Here is a 24703-nt window from a genome sequence, read left to right on the forward strand (position 1 = left end):
ATACATTTCTTAGAGTGAAATTTGACACAACCACTTTGAAGAGCATTTTGGCAACACTGAGTACAGTTGAAAACATTCTCCAAGACCAAGCAGCTCCACTTCTAGATATATACAGTGAGAAAATATTACATATGTGCACACAGAGTCATGTACATACATGCTCAATTGTCTCTTAATAGAAAATCAGAGAAAAATTTTAGTATCACTATTCAATCAATAGACTATTATAATGCAGTTTAATGAATGAGCTAAATTTTCATGTATTAACTTAGATAACTCCAAAAAAGATTTACGTGGAATAAAAAAAAAGATGCAAAAGAATACATATTGTTTCATAATATTTTTGTAACTACTGAAATACAAAAAAAATATATGATTCGTGTATACAAAAGATGTAACAAATGCATCAGAATATGAGTAAGAGAGACAACATTTTTGCCTCATTGATATTCTATCAAATGCCATGTTGTAGAATGCAGTAAATTTTGGTGAAATTGTTTAGTGTAATTATAATTAGAAATTTAATTCTAATATTACTATTTTATTAATTAGAAATTTAATTCTAATATTACTAGATAGTGTAGATACATAGAGATATATATTCAATACGGATGGAGCATGGAGAGTTACAGGAACATAAGTATTTTCATTAAAAGCAATATATTAACTATTTTCAAACAATTGGAAAATCACACATTCTAGACTTCTAACTAATAAAAGCTAACACTTATAGGATGCTTATTAGAGACTAGTTAATTTGTGTGTGTGTGTGAGGAAGATTGGCCCTGAGCTAACATCTGTTGCCAATCTTCCTCCTTTTGCTTGAGGAAGACTGTCACTGAGCTAACATCTGTGCCATCTTCCTCTATTTCATTTGGGATGCCACCACAGCATGTCTTGATGAGTAGTGTGTAGGTCTGCACCTGGGATTCGAACCTGAGAACCCCAGGCCGCCAAAGTGGAGTGTGCAAGCTTAACCACTACGCCACCAGGCCAGCCCCACAGACTAGTCAATTTTTTACAAGTTTTATAAATATTAACTCACTTAATACTAAGAGAAATCCTACAGGACATATGAGGATTACCAGTGAGGGAATGGATCCAGAGCATTTAAGAAACTTCTCAAGGTTGCATAATTTAAGTGACTTAGCTGATTTCCAAGTTCAAACAGACCAGCTCATGCTATTAACCATCTACTCTACTGAATCTCAATGTGCCTTAGACACAAGTTAACTTTTAATTGTCATTGGGACCTCTAGCCACTCAATCCTTCTCAAATTACTCATAATTTATAAATCAATAGATCCAGACCAACCCTCTCTAAAGAAATACATCTACTGGATCACTTCGATTTTCTGGAATTACTATACATTGTGGATTATCATTATTACCACCCTCTTTTGTTAATTTGTTCTCTTGTTTTGCTATAAGTTTATAATCATTTGTTTTGTCTCATTCTGGATGTGGCTCTGTTTCTATAATGAGGCTGGGCCAGTATTCCCACTTATTTCTGCTGCCAATAACGAAAAGTTAGAAAGATCCTATTTACGCACGTTATTATTTTCCACGTAAACAGTTAGCCACAGCTGTTGCAATTTTCCCAATTGTAAGACAGAAAAATAAAGTGGGGAGATAAGGACATCTATCAACTCTCTAGGCATTCAGAATAAAATATGAAAAAAGACCAGGAAAGAATTATTTGCTTCCAGGACGCCAAACTTCAATTTAAACGGACCTATATAATTCCTATCCACATCCTACATATACAATGAGCTTGGTTGTAAGACAGGCTTGGAATTAGTCATTTAAAAATTTACACTTGCATGGGATTTCTCAGCAGTGTTTTGTTTAATAACCCCCGCACAACCAGTTGGTAAACTGAAAAACAACAAAGTATTAGACAACATAATTTCTTTAGTTATCTAATAAAAAAGTTCTTTATATATACATATTTTAAACAAGTAACTTAAAACTACATTGAATCACTTAAAAATTAGTTGAGTGAAAATATATATTATTAAAAATATTCTATCTTCAATTTAAGGCTTGTGAGAGGAATCCATGTTAATATGTGATGCTAGTTTTTCATTTTCACTGTGTAGACTATTCAATTTTATCAATATAACACAATTTATATACCCATTCTACTACTAATGGATATGTAGGTGCTTCCTACATTTTTTATCTTCCCAAATATTCCATAAAATTACAAAAATTTAATCCCTTTAGCTGAAAACATAAAGGTAAAATACCATTTGAGATTTTGTAAAAACGACTTAGTAAATTGTCCTTTGTTTCACTGAAGCCACAGGTGACTTGTCACCATCGGTGCTAGGCAGCTTCTAAAATGGCCCCAATGATTCTCTTCTTCTGGTATGTACATCCTCAGGTAAGCTTCTCCCTTTGAGTGTGGGCTGGACCAAGTGACTCACTTCTAACGATCAGAATATGGCAAAAGGAATGGGATTTCACCTCAAAGATTACAGTCCAAAGATACTGTGGCTTTCTTCTTGGGTGCTCACTCTTGGTCTCTTGCTTGCTTGCTCTAAGGGAAACTGCTTATCATGTTGTGAGCTGCAACATGGCAAGGAGCTCCTGTCTCTGGGGGACAGCCAGATAGGACAGGAAGCCCGAAAACAATCACATGAGCAGGCGTGGAAGTGACTCTGGCCCCAGGCACACTTGGAAATGGCTGCAGTCCTTCCTGGCACTCACTCAGCCTGTGAGAGGCTGGGAGCTCGAGACTGAGCTAGGCCATGACGGGATTCCTGCCATACACAAACCATAAGACAATAAGTGTTTGCTATTTTAAGGCACTAAGTTGGGGTAATTTATGGTGCAGTAATAAATAATGCTCTATTCTTGGAAAAAGAACATAACCTGGACTATGGGACTGTAAAAGTATTTCTAGCAGTAAAGTCAAAAAGAATAAAAATGAAATATCCTTGATATATTCAAAAAGATGATTAGAGGGGATTAATTTTTAGCGTGACAGAGCAAGGAGACCAACAAATCCTCCAATCCTTTCCTCAGAAGGCAACAAACATTCCAACACTTGGAAAATTGGCCTAGGACATGCCACAAACTGAGAAATATTTATTTTCGAACTTTACTGAACTTCAGGTAAGAACAGCACAAATCGGTGGCATCTATGTCTGCAGCTACTGCCCCACCCCAACCAGGCTCTGTCTTCACTGGAGTCTAAGCAAGCCTTAAAAACGAGAAGTTTCGCTGCTGGGGCTAGAGACAGCCTCATTTGATGGAGGTGTTTTCAGTCAAAGGCTAGCAAATGGGAGAACCAATGGGCTGGCTTCCTGACTCTGCAACCCTGCTCGCGCTCTATCTGCCTGTGGCACACACTCTTCTCTCTCACACACTCACAAATACACACCAAAGTTCATCAACAATTGATTATCAGTTGCTGCTACTGCAACTCTTGAAGGTAAAGGGCCAGTCTGAAGCCATCATATTGCTCTTCCTTTGAAAATGTTCCTCCCAGAGTGATTGACAAGAAAGCATGGGGATTACTGACCCGGAGCCACGGAATACAGTTGGCTCACTACTTCTCCTTAAGACTCAGCAGAATCATGAGAGACAGGCCAAAAATATTATTTCTGGCAACCACAGCTGCTGATATTGAGTCAGCTGTCATTTTTATTTTTCCTAGAATAACATGGAGATAGTCTGAATCCTCCAGTTTCTCTCCTCCAATCACTTCTTAGACAAAAACGCCATCCCTGATTTCCAGGTTTAATGATGACTGAAAACATGCCTGAGTCATTCGGCAAACAAGTATCATTTAATTTTAAGCTGAGAATTATTTCCTAAATCATAAAAGTAGCTACTGGATTTCAATACATGTTTAAAGCCTCAATCTGCGAGGCAGATCTCAGATGATTTTTGGGGAGAATGGCCTTAAGCATTCAATCACTATATCAGGGAGAAGATGGACTTACTACCTCTGAAATCACTTTTTGTGGTCTTTCTCACTGACATAGTGATAATTAACACCTGAAAAGCACCTCAGTGTAGCAATAAAAAGAAGTAATGAGGCTGTGCTCTAACATCCTAGTAAAATGTCACTCTTTCAATTACTTCTCCAGAATTTCACTTGTCTGCCAAGTCCCATTGTTTCTCTCATTCATCTGTCACTTTCACCGTAGGGTAGTGGCAACATCTTACAGAAGTGCTCAGATTTCTGGCTTCCGTGTTTACTAAACAAACAGGCCATGACAAATTCAAATCAGTGTGACCTGTCACAACATCCAAAATGAGGCTGGAGTTGATCCCGCACAAATTGAAATACACAGCATCTTCTTTTTGTTTCCATGCAGCGTCTGGAAATGGCCACTTTGCTGATCTCGGAGTCAGAAGCTAATGACTCTGTGCTACGCCACTGTGGTAGAATCGCATGAATGTGTAACCAGTCTCACTGACAGCAATATACACAGTCTCCCAGGACAGCAAGCCAGGTCGAAGTCAATTACGTGCGTAGGATGTCCTGCCTGCCATCGGGCTGAAACATTAGGCAGTCAAGACATGTTGTGCTATATCAACACATCTGCTTTCAAGGCGTGTGTCCTTCAGAGTTTTTCTCATAATCTCTGGTGGAGATACATAAACATCAGCAAATTCAATAAATTGCTTCACAGATCAACTTGAATGTAAGGTCAGAGATCTCAGAAATGACACAATCCTTAAGATATTATCTTTGGCTATGTAAAAATAACTAAATGCATCTCTACGAGATTGCCATATCTGTATAACATTATGTAATGTTTAGTCTCATAATGTCCAGAAGATAGTGATGGAGTATAAACTAGGGAGTATTTTTCTTTCCTTTATCCCCCTTAATGAAATGCACTTAATCCACAGAAATCTTTCCAGTGGGGAAAAAAAAATGGCTCAGGACAGAACTATCTAAATCAGTTTTCTCTCCGCATCCACAGTAGAACGCAGCGATGACTTGCTGGAGTAATTTAGTGGAAAATCCAATGTAGGAGAATGGTATGTGCCCTGGAGTCTCAATCTTATTACACTACCTTGTTTGAAATAATATGGTTAGGGTCAGTTAGTGGGGCTTTTTCACCTTCATAAGCTTAGATTTTCAGGAGGCACTCATTCATACACCTGGTGCAAAATGCATCAGGTTGGGATTTGTCTTACAAGCTGTTACATTAGATTTAGAGAAAGTGGATAGTTTTTCAATTGAAATGTTAAAAAAACATTTTTTAAACGTTTAAAAAATATTTACAGTATCTGATTTTAGCTAATGTTATATATTTACACATATACATACATACAGAATATATACATATATATACACACAGACACGTGTGTGTCTGTGTGTATACGTGTATGTGTGTTCCCAGGACTAGAATTCTATGTACATCAGCACTTCACAAATTTGAAAAAAATATAAAAACCCTAGAAACCTACCATACTGTTCTTTCTTATGTTTCTTTCATGAAAGTATTTAAAAGTATTCTTTACAGAGCTCCCAAAAAATAAACTAGTACCACTTATTTCAATTCAAGAGAACAAAAATTGCTTTCTATATAAAATCATTAATTTCTGAATCCTAAAAAGAAATTTGACTTGGAAAAAGAGAACAGATTAGCAATTGCCAGAGAGGAAGGGGGCTGGGGGTGAGCGAAAGGGGTAAAGGGGCACACATATATGGTGATGGATAAAAATTAGACTACTGGTGGTGAGCATAATGAAGTCTGTACAGAAATTGATAAATAATAATGTATACCTGAAATTATCCAATGCTATAAACCATTATGATCTCAATAAAATAATTGAAAAAAATTGAGATAATGCTGGAAACTTTATCACCAACTCTTAATTATGGTATCCATTATTAGAAAAGGCTATCTTAGGGCCATCTTTACCTTTTCAAAAGTTTTGGTTGTCACATCTACAGTTTAGCATCTTCATTTGATTAATGTGTCCATTATCTGCTTCTATTTCATTCAAAACTCTTTACTAGAAAATGACTCTATGTCCACGAAAACAACAGGCTACCAAGCTAAGAATAATAATACTCTCTGAATTTTCCCACTAATAATGGGTTGCTACTTGTCTACTTGTTCTTTCATCGGCTGATCAACGTTTGGGATTAATGAACATGCCACGGTTAAATGGTAAATCGGATGCACTGCAGTCAGAAAATACTCAGTAAGATCACACATCCATTCCAGCTTTCCTTCTCAAAGTCAGCACACAGGGAAAGGATCCTACCTGTGGAGCACACAGTGAGTGAGAAGGACGGCAGAGAGACCCAGAAGCTAATCAAAGGAGCAGAATCCTACAGCTGGTGGTTGATGTAAATGGAAAAAGCCACCCCAGATAATGAGTAACTGACTTCCCACATCCTACTGAGCATATTGCAGAAAGCAACCACTTTAGCAATGCAATAATGAGGTCTCTTCATTTAAAATCTGAACTGTGCACAAATGCAGACATTGGGAACTTTTTGCAATTAGCAGTTAAGAATAAGGCAAGGAAAGGACAATATCAGTGCAGATAAGTGTGAGATGGACTGAGAGAAATTTGTGCCAGACCAGAAAAGAAACACTTTGCTCATTCTTTGGAAAAAGGGCACAGAAATTAATAATAGTAGAACTCCAGTACATATTGTTCAGAGTTCATTATATAAAACTATGTTTAGTTTGGCTGTAACAACCAATTGTATACCAATATTATTACTTCATTGGATGTGGTCAATCATTCTCAGTAGTTACTAAGAGTTTCAGTTAAAGAAGCCAACCATGTATTATTGACTTTAGCAGTGGTGTCCTCCAACCAGCCACATGCAAGCAGTGGATTGATAACCACCGCTGCAGAAAAACACTTTCCCCTGGACTCAGCAGCAGTCTCATGGGTTCAAAGGTACATGCCATCAATACAGTTTTCATATAGACCTTCTGTTAGGGCTATCTGAAGCCTGTCATCACATTGTTTATAAAACCCCAAGTCCAGGGAACCTTGTGATTCTTAAATTCTTGGTGACATGCCCAATCATACCTCAAGACTTTGCTTGAGTATAACCTTTCTTGGAAACCTCCCCCAGTCATCTTTGACAGAGTTAAGATCTCAGCACTCTAACGTAACCTTGTTCACCCTGTAATAACTGAGTGGTGGCAGTAGCTATCATAGTAATAACAGCAACAGCAGAAACAACTAATATTATTGGTCGCTTAATATAACTTTGTATCATATTATCATATTGACTTATTTAATACTTGTAAACACACAGTATGATAAGTACCATATCGCTAACAACTATGTTAATATGTGGAATCTTACCTATTGCCCTAAAGCTAGTTAGGGTGAAATTAAGACTTAGACTTATCTGTCCTAGAGTCAGAGATCTTAACCATGTGACTACATATACTTCCTCATTATTCTGACTTTTCTCAGTGTCCTATCAGATTTATGAGGATGTACAATATGTCTTCCTGTTCATCTTTGATCTCTCAATGTGCAGGGTAAATGGGAAAGCAGTGGTCATTGTGGTACCTCCTTCAAAGGGAATTGTGAGTGTTAATGAGACAATGAACATAAAGGGCTTAGCACATTGGCTTTCCCATAAGCCTACAGAAAGCTACTAACAAGTGCTGATGAAGCATGAATGACAGAGTGATTTAACGTGCCCAAATCTCTATTCACAGCATATCTGGAGCTCAGAGAATGGTAAAACTGCATGCCTTTCTTTGGGTGCATCCTGGTGGCTCTTTCAGATAGTCCCTGAAAATGGCATTTTAATACCTTGTCACTTTTCATTTTTTATAAAATCGCTCTAAACATACTATGAAAATAGGAGACAATAGTAAGAAGACAGGTTTCTAAATAGTAGACTTCCATGAATTTAGTCTTAGGGTACATTTATCAAATGGTCATTTTAATTAGACTAACTTAGATGCAATATCTTGCTCATTAGCCACTACCATAGAGGGCAGAATAATTTTTTTAAGTCTCTTCAGAATAAGAAACTCAATAATCCCTTGCCCAGCACACTGTACCTCAAAGGAATGCACTGTATCCTGGACAGCAAAATTATATTCTGCTAATAGAGCTGAAATTTAACTGAAAGAGAATTTCCAGACACAGAAAGAATGCTTTTAAATATTTTGAGGTGCAAGGCTAATTTAATAAAATAATAACATATTCAGAAGGTCCAGGCTTAAGTTCATTCAGAAGAATGTGGATCATTAATTTTCCATTTCCCTTGGGCTGAATAACGGATAATAAAGGCTTTTACAAAAAGTGCTTTCAAAGTAGCTTTACTTTATATGTATATACTGCACAGATAAAACTTACTCATCAGTTGGTTTTTGATGAGGAATTTTAGTTAATTCACCAATTTGATATATTTTTTGCATTTTTTACAGTATTCAGGCATGAACGTTTTTATGCCTTTTAAAAATCCTTATCTTGGGATCATTCTTTTGTCTAAGAGACAGTACTAAAGAGTTCCTGTTCAACTTGGTTAACTGGCCCCTTGGGTCTCTCTAGGAAGCACCGTTTCAGGACAAGCACTGGGTCTGCTGAAGTAAAGCCATCAGCTCACAATAAACCAGCAAACCACAATGAAACTATAGTATTGAGCTGAAGATTCAGATAAAGGGATAGCACACAGATAAAGATGGTTTAAGTTACCCTAGGACTGCAAGGAGGTAATTAGATGGATCTCTCTCTTCACAACAACTTTGCAAGGTTATTACTACTCTTCTTTTTTTAGCAATAGGAAACCTGAGATTAAAGACACTTCATGACTTTCCCACAGCCATTTAGCTATTAAACATTGAGACAGGATCAAATGCATTGCCTGTGTTTTCTATTACAACACATCCCTTTCTTACTTATTTTATGTATTCTGGAATGATTGCGATACGAATATTTGATATAAGACATAAGCTCTTACTTTTTCTCTCCTGAGCATTAAAGAACAATCCCTGTATTCCAGCACAAACTTCAGTTAACTGGTTAAACAAAGATAGTACATATTCTATTTAAAACCAGTGGAGTCAAAACTTTTCATTCTTTCAACTTCAAATTGTATTCTCTTCATGCATATATTACTTATATTTTGAATTTCAATGATTGTATTTAATTCCTCAAATTTCCATCAATGTTGGCAATAGTTCTTGCATTTATTGAACTATCATGAAAAGCATCCTCTTTTCAATGAAATCATGGCTTAACAGTGCAAAAATAATAATATTGCAATATAACTAGGGAATAGCGGAAATATCCTTATGTCTCCTAGGAACACTTTTAAATCCTTAAACTGATTTAACATTTCACTCCCTGAAAACATCTAATATCAAAATGTGAAGACATTAAGGCCCAGAATCTGTACGTATCTCACTGCAGTGTGTGTTTGATGAACTGGTTTTATTGGGAACATGAAAATGATTAATACGGGCTTACATCTACAAAGTTTAACCATCCTCCTATTAAGGTTTCATTTGATAATCAGATGAGGAAATAAAATGTTGATTAAAAAATTAAAAGCATGTAGGGATAGATAAGTTCAAACAGTTGACTGACTGTTAGATATCTTGGGTAGGAATTTAAAATGCAATTGCAATACGAATTCAAAATTTGCTTCGGTTTGTAACTGACAATCCCAAGTCAGGAAGACAGCTAAGGAACTTGTAAGTAAACTGTACATTCTCTTCAATCTGTGGAAGACATCTTAAGTGCCTGAGACCTATAGCAAATAACTATTGACAGCCACCCGGACACTATGTCTAGTAAAGAAAAATAATGAATTAAAACCTGCGTTTAAAATATAGATAAAATCCACACAAATAAAAAAATTCACAATTATGATTTTTTGAGCATTCTAATATCAAGACTAATTTTAGTTTAATGATGGTTTCTTACATATCCTATTTGGGGACATTCAAGATATTTAGACTTTATAAATACCAAGTTATATATATTTATTTATATAGTTTTAAATATAGTTATATAATTATATATATGACATGTTACATATTACGCTTATGAGTTTTCATAATAAGGAGATCTTTATTTAATGATTTGTGAGCTATTTAATTTCTAAGAATATTATTATCACAAAAAGAAAATATGTTTTCTGATTTTTCTTCATCCTTTTTCAAGAAAGACTGAACTAGAATGACTTATAAGCTAAATGATTTTCCCTTGAGTTGAGAAATTTGTGTAAAGCAGGAAGCGCATCATGTGAAACAGTCACTACTCATTAAATAGATTACAAGAGAAGGAGCAAGCGGTTGTAGTAGTAAGAGCATAACAGTAGTGGAACAGAAACAGCAATAATAGTGGTACCTGGCTTTTCCTTAATCTATTCAACCCAGAGAGATAACCCTAACTGCTTAGCATTAACTGATCACTTACCATATCTGGCACATCAGTCAAGACTTGATTTGCATTTTCTTATTTGATCCTCACAAGAACCCTGAGATATAGAAATCATTATTTCCAGTTATTATATGAGATCTGATGCGCAGAGGTTTTAAATACTTTATTTAAAATCAAACAGCTTCTAAGTGTTGGAGCCAGAATTTCAAAACATACTATCTGCTTCCTAAGGCTGGATTTTTTGCAACGACTTTGTGCAATAACTTTAGATAACACGTCCTATAAGATACATTATGATGTAAGCAGAGAAGTAGTGGCATAAACTTAAAAAGCTACAGAAGCTAAATATAGTAGAGTTTATAAGAGTTTCACATATGAAAAAAATTAAAAGTTATTTTCATTACTTAAAATTATCCTCTCAACTTTGGATTCATTTATCAGTAATCTACAACTTGGGCATTTTCATAATATACATTTAAAAGGGTTCACTACTACTATGGACCAAACGTTTGTGCCCCCACCCCCAAAGTCTTATGTTGAAATCCAAACCCCCAACATGATGGTATTAGGAGGTGGAGCCTTTGGAGCATAATTAGGTGACGAAGGTAGAGCCCTCACGAATCGGATGAGTCTCTACAAGTGTAGAAGCTGGGAAGGCCTGTAGAGGGAGCTCTCACACCCTACCACTCTGTTGTCAATCAACCCAAACAGGAAGATGTTAATAACTCCAACCAGGAAGAAGTCAATTACAGTGTCAGTTACTGACCCCACAGGAAGAGACATACCTTGCACCACCAAATAGGAAGTGCATCTTCTTTACTGTTCCAGCAGGAGGTGGGAAGACTTCCTTTTGCCCAGCAAAAAGTCCAGTCAATAGAAAATGTCACAGCTCAGCCAATGAGAAACCGTTGTCACCTTAACGTTTACCTTCCTTCAGTGATCTTTATTTTTCCTTGCTGATGACTTCCTTTCCTTGTCCTGCTCTCCTTACTATTAAAGCCTTCCATGTGTGACTCCTCCAAGCATCTCTGTGCTTGCCAGATGAGATGCTGCCTGACTCATGAATGGTTTAATAAAGCCAATTAGATCAAATTTACTCAGTTGAATTTTGTTTTTTAACATAGGAAAAGATACTGGAACTTGTTCTCGCTTTCTGATCTCTGCCATGTGACGATACACAGAGAACATGGCCACCTGCAAACACGGAAGCAGGCTCTCACTGCACACCAGATCTGCCCTCGCCGAGTTCTTGGGCTTCCCAGTCTTCGGAACTGTGAGAAATCAATCTGTGTTGTTTAAGGCATCCAGCCTATGGTATTCTCTTATAGCAGCCCCAACTGACTAAGACAACGGTCCTTCAAAAATTATCATATACTCTATGCTACAGGTTATAGGGTAAGGAACATTATTATCAGGATCTTGATTTTTTTTTTTTTTTTTTTGGTGAGGAAGATTCTCCCTGAGCGGACATCTGTTGCCAATCTACCTCCTTTTTCGCTTGAGGAAGATTAGCCCTGTGCTAACATCTGTGCCAAATTTCCAAATTTCTTGTATTTTGCATGTGAGTTGCCACCTCACTGTGGCTGAGGAGTGGTATAGGTCCACACCCAGGATCTGAACCTGCAAATCTGGGCTGCCGAAGTGGAACATGCAGAACTTCAACCACTAGGCCATGGGGCCAGCCCTAGGATCTTGATTTTTATAGTAAACACAAGTATTTTTAATTTAATTACTTTTTAGTATTTGCATACCTAAGTAATCTTCTACCACGACAACTGCCAAGGCCTAACAGTGAATGATTCCAAGGAATTCTCTCCAAGGGCTACGCTGAGACATAGTGGAATCAGCCAAGCAATGTCAAAGAACGGCAGTGATGGGAAAATAAGAAAGGCTTAGAAACCATTACAACTGCACTTGTAAACAGGGAAAAGCTGTTTCCAGGAGAAAGGATAACAGTGAAAAGTGCCAGTAATAGCCATTGGTGGTTAGAATGCTTTCTACCGTGATGACCATCCCAGGCTCACAGTGAAAAGAAAACAAACACATAACCATCAGACTGCAGCGTTGATATCAGATAGCAACATCATACTATCAGTTGAGATTTTTTTTTCAGGCTAAGATGAAAATAATCACGTATTAATGTGTTTTCCACGATATGATTTAAAGCAACAAGAATAATTTTTTTTAAAAATCCGGACACATCTGTCAGAAATGATCTTGTTGATGAATCTGAAATAACAAAATGAGATAAAAGCACCACGATGGCCAGCAAAGATGACATGATTTCAGTATTGTGCAATTATGATAACACAGTCAGTCCTTAATTTCCCTGTAAAATGATATTAGTCATGGAATCGACAGGTATGCACTTACGCTGCAATTCTGTTGTTAAACTGATAAGAACAGATACTGCACTTTGCAATTCTGTTTTTTAAAAAATCCATCCATAGCTAATGGTTATCCCTCTAGCCACAGCTATGTGCATGAGTGTACCGTGGATTGTCTTCAGTGACGGTATAAATTTACGATATACTTTATGTTATACACTCAATCGGGTTGTGACTTAATCCAAAACAAAAAATGGTTGAAAGAGTAACTTATTTAAAATAGGTCAAATGGTTAGTTTTCACTTTTTATACTTCAATTAGTTATTTTTACTTTACCTTAACAAAAAGAGAAAGGGTAAACTGACGGGATCATTACAAGCCTCATATTAGACCATAAGGATGGAAAGTTTATAAGAACGCTAAGTTAATATAAGTTGCAGCATTCAGCCAGTTTGATTTACTTAATTTATTTAGTAATGGTTTTAAACTTTTATTTTATGTCTTTTATATTTAAAAAGAATTGATGAGACATCTGAATAAAGAATAAATAAAATCTCAGAATGATTGAAAGAGCTGTGATGGCTAATTTTACGTGTCAGACTTGACTAGGCTCTGATGCCCAGATTTTCGGTCAAGCATCAGTCTAGATATTTCTTGGCCAGTGTTCTTTAGATATGACTAATATTTAAATCAGTAGAGTTGCGGTAAAGCAGATTACCCTCCATAATATGGGTGGGTCTCATACAATCAGTTGAAGGCCTGATGAGCAAAGACTGGGGTTGCAAAGAAGAAGGAACTCTCCTGAGGACTGCCACGTAGAAACTCTGTTGGAGTCCCCAGCCTGCTACCCTGAGGAATTTGGACTCAAGGCTGAAACATCAATTTTTACATGAATTTCCTGCCCTAGAAATTTCAGACTTGCCAGCTCCTACATTTGTGGGATACAGTACCTTGTAATAAATTGCTCTCTTTCTCTCTCTAAAATAGAATTTACACATTTAAGTGTAGAATAAAGAAAAAAAATTGGTCTAAGTAATTTCTCATTTCCTAATTTAACCTTCCAATAATCTTGGCTATTTATTCTAAAGCTGCTATGACATAGGGCTGTTCTTTTAATTTGACAAAGCATTATAACAAAGTTAAAGTAAACATCTCTGGCAGACAAACAATAAGAATTATTGAAAATATTCACTTTCTACTAATTTTTTGGTTTCACTAATTTGTTGCTTTAAAACTATACATTTTCATCAGAAATGACTGGCTGCGCTAGAATGCCAGTGCTAGATTAGAGCTTAGAAAAATATTTTTTCCAACTCTCATTTCGCGGTGACTGCTGATCTAAGGTCACACGGATAACGACACAGTTGGATGAAGCCCAGCTTCCTGATTCTCAATAAGGTGCTATGTTGATATCATACAGATAAAGGAGAACAATCATATATTATGCCAAATACATAAAAAGCACACAGGTATTTGTTGAATAATTGAAGAAGAGGATAAGTAAGGACTGTTTCTTCCTTTACTGTATTCTTAACTTGCTGATAATAATTCACATCCATTTCCTAAGAAGAGACAGGTGTTACTCAGAAGTTTCAGAAGACTAGAACATAAATTTATGCTTCATTGCAAGATCTGGCTTATTGATAATAAAGAGTATCCTTAAATAAATTTAAAAATATGAAACCATAGTGTGGATCTTAGTAGTATAAAAATGCAAATACTATGTATAATATCAGAACTAGCACTAATATGTAGACCAAGTAAAGTGAAGGGTAAAAGAGAGGGGAAATTAGGAAACTGCAAAAAAAAAAAGAAAACAGAGAGAGAGAGCTGATACTACAAAACATGGAAAAATAAGGAAAACAAAGAAGAGATGTTTAATATATATCTACAAATATATAATATATTGTATTATTAATATTTTTACTTATAATAATATAAAATAATTATTCTGGATATATGTATTTATATGTCATATATGTGTATATACACACACACACACACATATTTCTATACACAATATAGAACAGTATAATAGAGTATAGCATACGTATGGCCAAGGAATAAAATGGAAGTTGAAGGAATATGATAGGTGGAGAGTACCCTAGCACAGAAAATCACCGATTGTCACCACACACAGTATTTTTTTTTTCTGCTTTATCTCCCCAAATCCTCCCTGGTACATAGTTGTATATCTTAGTTGCAGGTCCTTCTAGTTGTGGCATGTGGGATGCCACCTCAACGTGGCCTGATGAGTGGTGCCATGTCTGCATCCAAGATCCGAACCAGCAAAACGCTGGGCACTGCAGCAGAGCGTGCGAACTTAACCACTTGGCCACAGGGCCGGCCCAGACACACAGTGTTTTTAAATTATTTTTCTCTAAACTAACAAAAAATAATCAATTGCAAAAATTAATAGAGCAAAACATAATTAGAAATACTTGTTAATGATATAAGAGCACAGAGAAAAAACAAGTAAAGCTATTGTATTTCTTTTTTTTTTAAAAAAAAAGATTGGCACCTGGGGCTGGCCCCGTGGCCGAGTGGTTAAGTTCACGTGCTCTGCTGCAGGCAGCCCAGTGTTTTGTTGGTTCGAATCCTGGGCGCGGACATGGCACTGCTTGTCGGACCACGCTGAGGCAGCGTCCCACATGCCACAACTAGAAGAACCCACAACGAAGAATATACAACTATGTACCGGGGGGCTTTGGGGAGAAAAAGGAAATAATAAAATCTTTAAAAAAAAAAAAAAAAAAAAAGATTGGCGCCTGAGCTAACAACTGTTGCCTCTTCTTTTTCTTTTTCTTTTTTTTTTCTGCTTTTTCTCTCCAAATCCCCCCAGTACATAGTTGTATATTTTAGTTGTGGGTCCTTCTAGTTGTCCCATGTGGGACGCCACCTCAACATGGCCTGATGAGCAGTGCCGTGTCTGCCCCCAGGGTCTGAACCCGTGAAACCCTGCACTGGCGAAACCCTGGGACGCTGAAGTGGAGCACGCGAACTTAACCACTTGGCCACCGGGCCGGCCTCCAGATATTGTATTTCTAAAACTATTCTTCCAAAGAATATATTTGGTTTATTGAAAGTACCAAAGTAATAATTTAATACCACAAATCATGTTTATTGTTGTTAGTGCCATAGAGTGGATTCTGACTCCTAGCAACTCTGTGGTCAGCAGAGGGAGCCCTGCTGGGTCTTTCTGCGTAATCCTCTCCGCTTCGGGCGCTCTATCAGGCAATGCTCCCTGCTATTCACAGGGTCTTTATGGCCACTTTTTTTAGAAGTGGGTGGCCAGTTCCTTCTTCTTAGTCAGTCTTAGTCTGGAAGCTCTGCTGAAACCTGTCCTCCATGGGGGACACTGCTGGTATTTGAAATCCCAGTGGCATAGCTTTCAGCATCACAGCAACATGCAGCTACCACAATGTGAGAACTGACAGATGGTGGTGTGGTTTCCTGACCAGGACACAAACCCAGGCCACGGCAGTGAGAGCTCCCGATTTTAACCTCTAGACCATTGCATTGGTTTTTAATTACTCCTATAGGCAGCCTCTGCACTCTTCCTATCCTTACTGCATCATGTGATAACCTGTCCATTCCATCAACTTCTTGAGGAACTTTTTTACACCCAGTTTACAACCTCTCCCTCCACTGTGATTCCTGCCATCAAACTGGGTGATTCCAATACCTACATCACTGTGGCATCCATCCTCGCAGGCTCTACATTCCCTAATGACCCTCCTCTGACAAGATGGTACCTCCCACTCCACCTCAGCAACCCTCTAACAAGATTATTACCTGGACACTGAGATCACACGAAGGCATTCTGTCTCTGTCATTGTACAACCACAGGGCTCCTTTTCCTACGTGAGCCTCCTACTCTTTTCTCTCCCTCTTGCCTGGTGGACCTACTGGTCAAACTGACTGAGCCTTCGGTGCTGTTCCACAAGCCTCTCTCCTCCAAGCAAATGGCGTTCCCAACACCTCACACCTGCTCCAGACGCATGCCTCTAACTCAGCCTTTGCCCACATTCTCACAAAATGACTTACCTTCTATTTTAGCAGACCAAAACGGCCAACAGGTATGAACTCCTTCAACTGCCCAGCCCCTGCCAGCCTACCTTATCTGTATTTTTTCTATCGCCTTCTTGCCTGCCTTGTATTAGGAAGCAAGAAAGTTAGTTTTCCCTCAAGTTATCTGAGTTTTTGACTCTATTTCCTCCAGAATCTCAAGCCCATCAAACATCCCCTCTGTCTTATCTCATTTATCTTTCCTTCTACTCAGTTTCATTATCTGGAAGGTAAAATGGCATGTGTGCATGTTTAATGAACTAATACTTGTGAAGGACTTGACACAGTGGAAAGTACACAGTAAATGCTGTAAAATTTTTATCTTTTTCATTGTTGCTAGAGTAGTAATAGTATTAATGGTGATGATTATTTTTATATGCCTGATGAAGTCTCTTGCACCTATGAATAAACAAAATCAGTATGATACATTCCACTGCCCCTCCCTTTCATTCCTGCACTTTCTCATCAGACATCCTTTATGGAGTTCTTAGAACGTCAATCTCCATTCTAAATCTTTATAGTTGTAAGAATTAAATACAAAATCCTTATAATGGGCTTAATACTTTACTGGACAAATAGCAGGCATTTGATTAATGTTGGTAAATGTAGTTGTGATAATTAGATAATAATGACAAGAACTGTACGGATTAGATATCCTTATTGCTCTGTAATAAGGAGTTAAGCAATTTGCACAAGGTCATAAAGCTAGGAAGAGGTGGAGATGAACTCTCGTGATTAGATTAACTCATTGACACTATTTCATTTAGCAATCCCTACTCTTGGAAGCTTTCCACTGACCTCCTGATTTATTTAAAGTGCCTCTTTTCAGGCCTCAATCCATGCAGAGTTTATATGGTGACAATGATGACCATCCTTCTTGCAACTCCTGCCTAGTCTCCTGTAGCCTGAGCATGCCACCTGTCAATGGCAATTAAGAGATGAGCTGCCTGAGTGCTCACTTTTTGTCAGTCACAGAGGTAGGAACCTTACAGCCCTAACCAATGTTAGCCCTACAGCAATGGTATAAGTCAGATATTATTCTCTCCATTTTAGAAATGAGCAAAATTAGTTGTGTGAAGTTCAGAGAGTGAAAAATGTATGGATGATAGGGTTACACAACTGACAGAATTGTCAAAGGGCAGATTCAGAATCAGAACCCAGCAGCACGGCTCAGCGTCTATACTCAAGAGGATGACACTTAGCTGACCTTGTGCAGGTTAGTGGCATTTAAGTGACGCCTAATATATGCTTTAAATAAATGCTTGCTACAAAATTATTATAACAATAATTGACTAAATACAATTTAAGGGAAATCTTTGAAATATTGGGGAAAAACTCTTTTCTCTCCACTTCTGGTTTTTTAAACACCTGAAAAGAGTTCTCAATTGTCATGTTTTATTTGAAGCTAATGGTCTGCCTTTATGGTCTTAACATACACATACACCTCTTTTCCAAAAAAAGGGTAAGAAAACAGAGTCCATCATGGATATGCCTAGGCACTGTGTAGCTAGAGATCCAGGTATTTCTGATGTGACTGTCATGACGTAGAGGCATTTTATCTGACAGTCAGGAGATCGTTTCTTTAAAAATGCATTTCTAAGTGTTCCTGGTGACGGTGAAACTGGGCAGTCTGGAGGGAGAGCCTAGCAGGCTTCTGAGGAAGGTGATGCTGTTTTCCATGAGGGGGTTGGTGGCGATGGGGGAAAGATCTGTTTCTACTGTCCTGAAAGGAAGGAGGAGAGAGGAGAATGCAGAGCAGAAAAGCAGCAGAAGATATAGAATGTTTGGATGCACTGAAGGGCACAGGAACTGAGCTCAGTGATTCCACCAGGTCCAGGTACAGCTGCATTGCTGGGAGGCACATCCGCCTCCATAATAACTGGACGGGTTTCAGTCAAGTCTACTGTGCTGCTGGAGGCTTGGCCGTGGTGGAGTCTTGTGTGAAGTCAAGTGGACAATGCTTCCTGATGGGGCAAATCAGGACTGCACAGTGACAGGGACAGAGAAGTGGAAGCCCAGGAGGCAGAAGGCTTTATAAACCATGGAGAGCTGTGGACTTTGACAGAGTATGAAAACGGAAGGTCCACGAGAGAGAGAGAGAATTAGAGACAAGAACCACAATGTGGCTTCAGGGCTGTGAGAAAGAAAGAAGCTTCTCCAACAACACTTCCTGAGGACACTCTGGTTGAAAGGAGCAGATAACTATATTTGGCACCTTTAGGCAAGATTAGAGCGATGGTGAGCTCTGAGAGGTGTCAGCAGGAATTTTAGAGTTGGCACAGAATAAGATCTGGAGAAGAAAAGTATGGAGATGTAAAAATTCAGAAAGAATTAGAAAGGAGCACATACGTAGTGAACATACAATCTTTACTGAAAAGCTTATTAATTAATAATTGTTATGCATATTGAGTGGGGTCATTCCAACTCATTTTTTCTATCAGTTGTAGTCAAAATGATCAGTTATGGTGATTTATTCATTCTAGCATAACACCATATGCTTACCTTGCGAGAAGAAAGGATATAGAAGACATAAGTAAATGCTTAGGGACTTACTATGGTGAGAGAGAAAATTCAGCAGCAACAATTCATTAAAAATAACCTTTATTATAAAGTTATGCAGAGGATACTTGGTCTGTGTCTATATGTCCTTCAAATAAAATAAAACACAAATTCAGTGGGAAAGGAAATCAGGAAACAGAAGAGAAAATCTAAATCTTCTAATGTACTTATTGACAAACCACATAATATTTCAGGTAGATTTTGCATTCTCTTCCAAACTAGAGCACAGACTACATATATGTTTATATGTATATGTATATATAAATATACTTTCACTACTTTTTTCTAATTCCTATTAGTTGCAACACCATCTCCACATTTGTATTGTTCTATAAAGAGCAGATGTCAAATGTCAAAATGTGTGCTCACTAAATAAATTAGCTTGTTGACAGTAGTTTAACATAGCCCCAGCTCAAAGCGTTTGCTGAGTTGGTGAACAGTTACATGCTAAAGAGGAAAGCTTTCCAGGGTTTCTTTATTACCAACATTATTTGATTCTAAGACAACTTCATCATGATAACAATCATGGGCGCATAATTAAAAGATATAATTTCTAATTCCTACTGTGCCACCAATATACTGTGAGAACTGGAACCAGCTGTTTAAAATAGGAGTGGCTCAAGTCACGTGTGTAGATAAAGAGCCTTCTGTTTCATTGCTTTCTCTCTTCACCCTCCACACTTCCACCAGCAATGCTGTTCACAATACAGCTGCGTAATGAGCATTCTTGCTTAACCATTCTACCATGGCTCCTCATTGCCCACACGAGGATATACAAATTTTAACCTGGCATTCCAGGCCACTGCTTAAATATTGAGAAAGCATTTGCCCTGTAACCCTTACCCAAATTAGTCTCTTCCATCAATGAAACAGAGCCAGGCTCCCCTAGGAATGCCATACATAATTCCATGTCCACACTTTGGCCAGTCTCATTCTCCCAGTCAGGAATACTCTCTCCTTCATGAATGCTTCCAGGCTTTCCTTCAATCATGCCTATCTTTAGGGATTATTTCTTCCCCTGAATTTCTGTAGTACACCGTTATGTTTATGATCTTACATCCATTCTTACTTCCAAAAGAGGCTGTACCTTATCAGTGGGCAGATAATATGCTTTATATGTTTTAATATCCCAAGCCTAATAGGTGCTTGGAAAATGTTTCCTGATATATTATTATAATTATTCAGAACTTTTCTTAATAAAGGAAACTAACTATTTATGTATTAGAGCTTTTCTTCTGCTCCATGCCACAGGACACACTCAAAATCTTCACTCTAGATGATTTGTTTAATTTGAAGCATCTTTTCAATAAAAAACCCCTCAGAATGGAAGAACTGAAAAAGGATGGTAATTAAGGATATTTTAGTCCAATTATTCACTTAGAAAGAAGAAAAGAAAACTGAGCCCCAGAATAGTTGTCTCTTTATTGAATTCACAATGTACCAAGTCTCAGGGCCAGCATAGGAAGAAATGGAACCACGATTTCTCAGTCTCAGCTCAGCATTTCAGCTACTACAGCAAGTATCGTAGCTCTGCTATGCTGGATCCTACTCTCTCTGATGAGACGAATTGTGTTGGTTTTGTTTAATGCTCTGTTCCCAACACTGAATCACATAGAATCTGCCACACAGGGGTCATTTGAGAATTATTTGTTGAATGAATATTGAATGGGTCACTATATATAATGCCATATGAAGTAGAATTTCCCTCCCACAAAGGGCACTATTCAAAGGCACTGTTTTCCAGATGTCAGCCTCTCATTGAAAACATTGCTCCATACTCTTAGAGAGAAAAAATATGAAAGAAATAGATTTTCTAACTCAGAGTTTTTCAGCTACAGCATACCGCCCTCTGTCAGTAAACAGCCATTAAGATCACAAGTCACTTGCCCTCTTTTTCCCAATGGACCTATGGACAGATGCCATCATTTCTTTGCCAGAATCTTTGCTTTGAGGAAATTTATCAGAACACAATTTTTAAGCAGTAGAAAACCATAAAGAGTTTAAATATTATTATTATTACTTGACATTGTTATGATTGGAAATGGGGAGTTACAGACTTTAATTTAAGATGTATGGCTACTTCTAAGAATATGGAGGTCCTCAAAGAGGGGCCATGAGTCTAAGGAAGGATGAAGATAAACGCTGAGATGCACAGTCCGGAAGAGATACGATCAAGCAGTTTGATTTTACCTCCATGTGCCCTTCAGTAGCTGACCTGTCTCGCCACAAACACACGTGCCTGACACCTACTGTTGTTCGGCACTGCACTGCTCCTCTGGACAGGAGTATATGAAATAATGACATAGGGGGCACCCTCTTCTCTAGGAGTTTACAAGACCTTGAGAAAAACAAGATTCATCGGTAGGAATCATTATACAACAACTATCAACATACACAATAACTACTAATCCATGTCTACAGTGTCTTATATACATTTCAACAGCTTCTACAACATTCTGAAGTACAAAAAGCTCTCAAAAAGCGTTTTTCCATAACCGATTTGAAAGCAAAATCTGACGTGACAAACCCTGCCTTTTGACGACAGACTCTGTCTTCAAATGATTTGAGGCTATTTATAAAGTTTATTTGTACAATTTCATGTTTGACATGACTTGGGGTATAGACAAGACTACAGAATGTTAACATTTTTCATCCTGGGGTAGTGGCTGGATCTCAATGAAGATCCTAAAAAAATAATTGCCCGTTCACCACAACTTTTCTAAAATCTGAAAAACTCTGAATCTTGAAACAGCCTTGAGGTTTCACAAAAGATATTGTGGACATGTAACATAAAGAGGCCAGTAATCACATTAATTTCCGTGGCATAAAATTCAAAAAACAAAGTTACAAGCCGCAGGAGAGGAGACAAAGGAAGAGCTCAGGTAGTCAGCAAGGAGCCTTGAAGGGCAGGCAAGCCTGGGAAGCTGGACAGAGGAGATGAGGATGCAGGTTCACCGTGTGGAGGCAGAAGCAAGCTGGGCACCTGAGGCCATAGGAGAGGGCCAGGCCAGCTGGAATATGGGGCCAGAGGGAGAGGAGAGGAGAGGCGACGAGGACATTGGTTTGGGAGAAGAAGGGGTTAAATCTCAACAAACTATGAGAAAAAACAAGCACAGGAAATTGAATTTTTATTAGTGAAAAAGTACAGAATGAATGCAGAATTTTTAGTGACAAGTACTATGATGAGCCCTGAATTTAAGAGAGATTGTTCTGGCAATGATACGCAGAGTAAATTCACGGAGCACTGTGTTACCGCAGGCGAGGCCCGCTGAGAGGCTCTCTGCAGGAGCCGGTGTGAGGTGGTGAGGGACTCGAACAGGAGAGTGGAGGTGGGATTACAAAATGGCATCTGCTACTCTTTCTCTAATTTAGCTCATTCTGAAAATTAGAAAAGCCTTCTAAAAGCCTTTTGTCACATGTTAGCTCCACATTTTGAACCTAATTCGTAGGGACGGACACCTGAAAATGTTTGAAATTGAACAAACCCCTCATTTACTTCATTCACAGCCATCTGGATGTCTTCAATGTGTGTCTGTCTCATAGTTACCTCACGACACATGGATTTTTATATTCTAAGCCTGGTGACAACTCAAGTGACCACGAATAAAACAAAACAAAACAGCGCATCGTTCTCTAGCAGGGTTTAGAAGCCTTCATCTCCCTTTCAACTTAAGAGCTTGAAAGTAGGTTACTTTTCAGATACTTAAATATTTGGTCTTGCAGGGATAGTTCCGACGCTAAAAATGGTTAATTAAATTTCTCCCTCTATCAAGAGAACAGAGCTGTTTTTTGAAAACATGAAGCATCAAGACAAGGTCAGATGTCTTCTCTGATATCCTTAGCCAGGCTGACAAGAACCATTTCCTTCAACTGTCAAAGGAAGAAAATAATAAAATAAACTCTTGCCTTAAAGTTGGAGGTTTCAGAAATCATTTTAATTTTAAAGAGCTTCTTATCTTGCATAAATCAAATGGCTTTTTTTACTCTCTGAGAATCTTTACACCTTGTCCTATAAAGCTAGTCAAGAATCAATATTTCAAATTATTTCATCTGACTCATGGTATAGACAGAACCACAGAATAAAGTTTACTAGGTTTTCTTGGGACTATCATAAACTTAAATTAGGTAGTATAATACATTCTGAATAAATTCAGGGAAAGTATTAACCATGTAATGGCCTCAGACGCTAAGTATTTAAGCAAGCAATAATTTACTATTCAAACTCTTACTTTATATTCTCAGCGAGACTCAGAGTTTGCCAGATTTAAAACCACGTGAAATAAATCTAATTAAACATCCTCCGACATATTTTTCAGATTCAAACCATTTTATTAGCTCACCGTATTTGTACAAATTATGTTGCCTCTCCTAACTTTTTTCTTCTTTTTTTAATGAAATATGTATGCCATACAGAATTGAGAGTAGCAGACTTTGCCCTCAGGGAGAAAACAAGATTCACAGAGTTCAGGAACTGACTGGAAGTCAGAACACGGAATGCCAGTCTCGAGTCTCTCGCTGCCTCGGAAGGAGCATTTAACTTTTTAAAGGAAGCTCACACAGCTGATGGCTGCTTTTTCAAGAGTTTTTTACTTGCTTTAACCAATGGCTTTAACACTTTAAAATTTCAGTTAAAATTTATACATAATTTTTATATATGAGGGAGAAACATTACTGAATTTAGATGCAAACATGCTTTTAAATTTGTTGATAAAAATAAGCACAAAAATATCGACACACTTGCACATTAGAACAGTCCCTAACTTTTGTGGAACACCTTGCTACTTTTCAGTTAATAAGTTTGCTCAAGAGCTGGTAGTTTTTACACAACTAACAACCTAGAAATTTAATGTATGTTGATGTGATACTAATTATATCTATTTTCTTGAATTCTTTAACATATTTAGTGGAAAGGCTTTCTAATTCATATCATATTTTGTATCAATATTCCTTCAGTAGTTTTCATATGCATACTAATTTTACTCACCAGATTATTTTTTAACAGAGTTCTTTTTTATGTCTATTTTTCAAATATCCAACTAATTACAAACTTCTTTAGGGCAAAGGCCTTGTATTTTTGTTTTATCTCTCACCATAGCTTCTAGTAGAATGTTTTGCATATAGCAGGTCCTCAATTAACATTGCAAACTGACAGACTCTAATTGGAAGTGGCCTTCCTGGACCTCCATTCCAGAAGGCTCACACAACGTCTGGGATTTTCAGAATCATGTTGAATGAGCACAATGACCTAAAGGCAGTAGGAACAGATGCAGAGCAAGTGAGGGAAAGCTTCCGGTAGCTATTCTGACTGCGTGCCTGTGGAATGAGGAAAGGGTTCCCAGCAGGTGCTCCAGGATACCTCTTAAGAGGAGGGGTTGACCAGTAGGGAATGG

The 24703-nt window shown here is 37.7% G+C and overlaps 1 protein-coding gene across 6 annotated transcripts in view; it reads right to left on the bottom strand.

Moving 5' to 3' along the window:
* MDGA2 (MAM domain containing glycosylphosphatidylinositol anchor 2) overlaps nt 1-24703 on the bottom strand; it is a 783360-nt gene that overhangs the window by 327737 nt on the left and 430920 nt on the right. Inside the window, exon 2 of one of the 6 annotated variants that reach the window (XM_070630113.1) lies at nt 10396-10456. The exons of the other annotated variants lie outside the window; for them this stretch is intronic. The gene's annotated coding sequence lies outside the window, so the exon portion shown is untranslated. The remainder of the gene's footprint in view (nt 1-10395; nt 10457-24703) is intronic. 6 annotated transcript variants of the gene reach the window in all.

This window comes from Equus przewalskii, chromosome 1, assembly GCF_037783145.1.
Source record: "Equus przewalskii isolate Varuska chromosome 1, EquPr2, whole genome shotgun sequence".
NCBI lineage: Eukaryota > Metazoa > Chordata > Mammalia > Perissodactyla > Equidae > Equus > Equus przewalskii.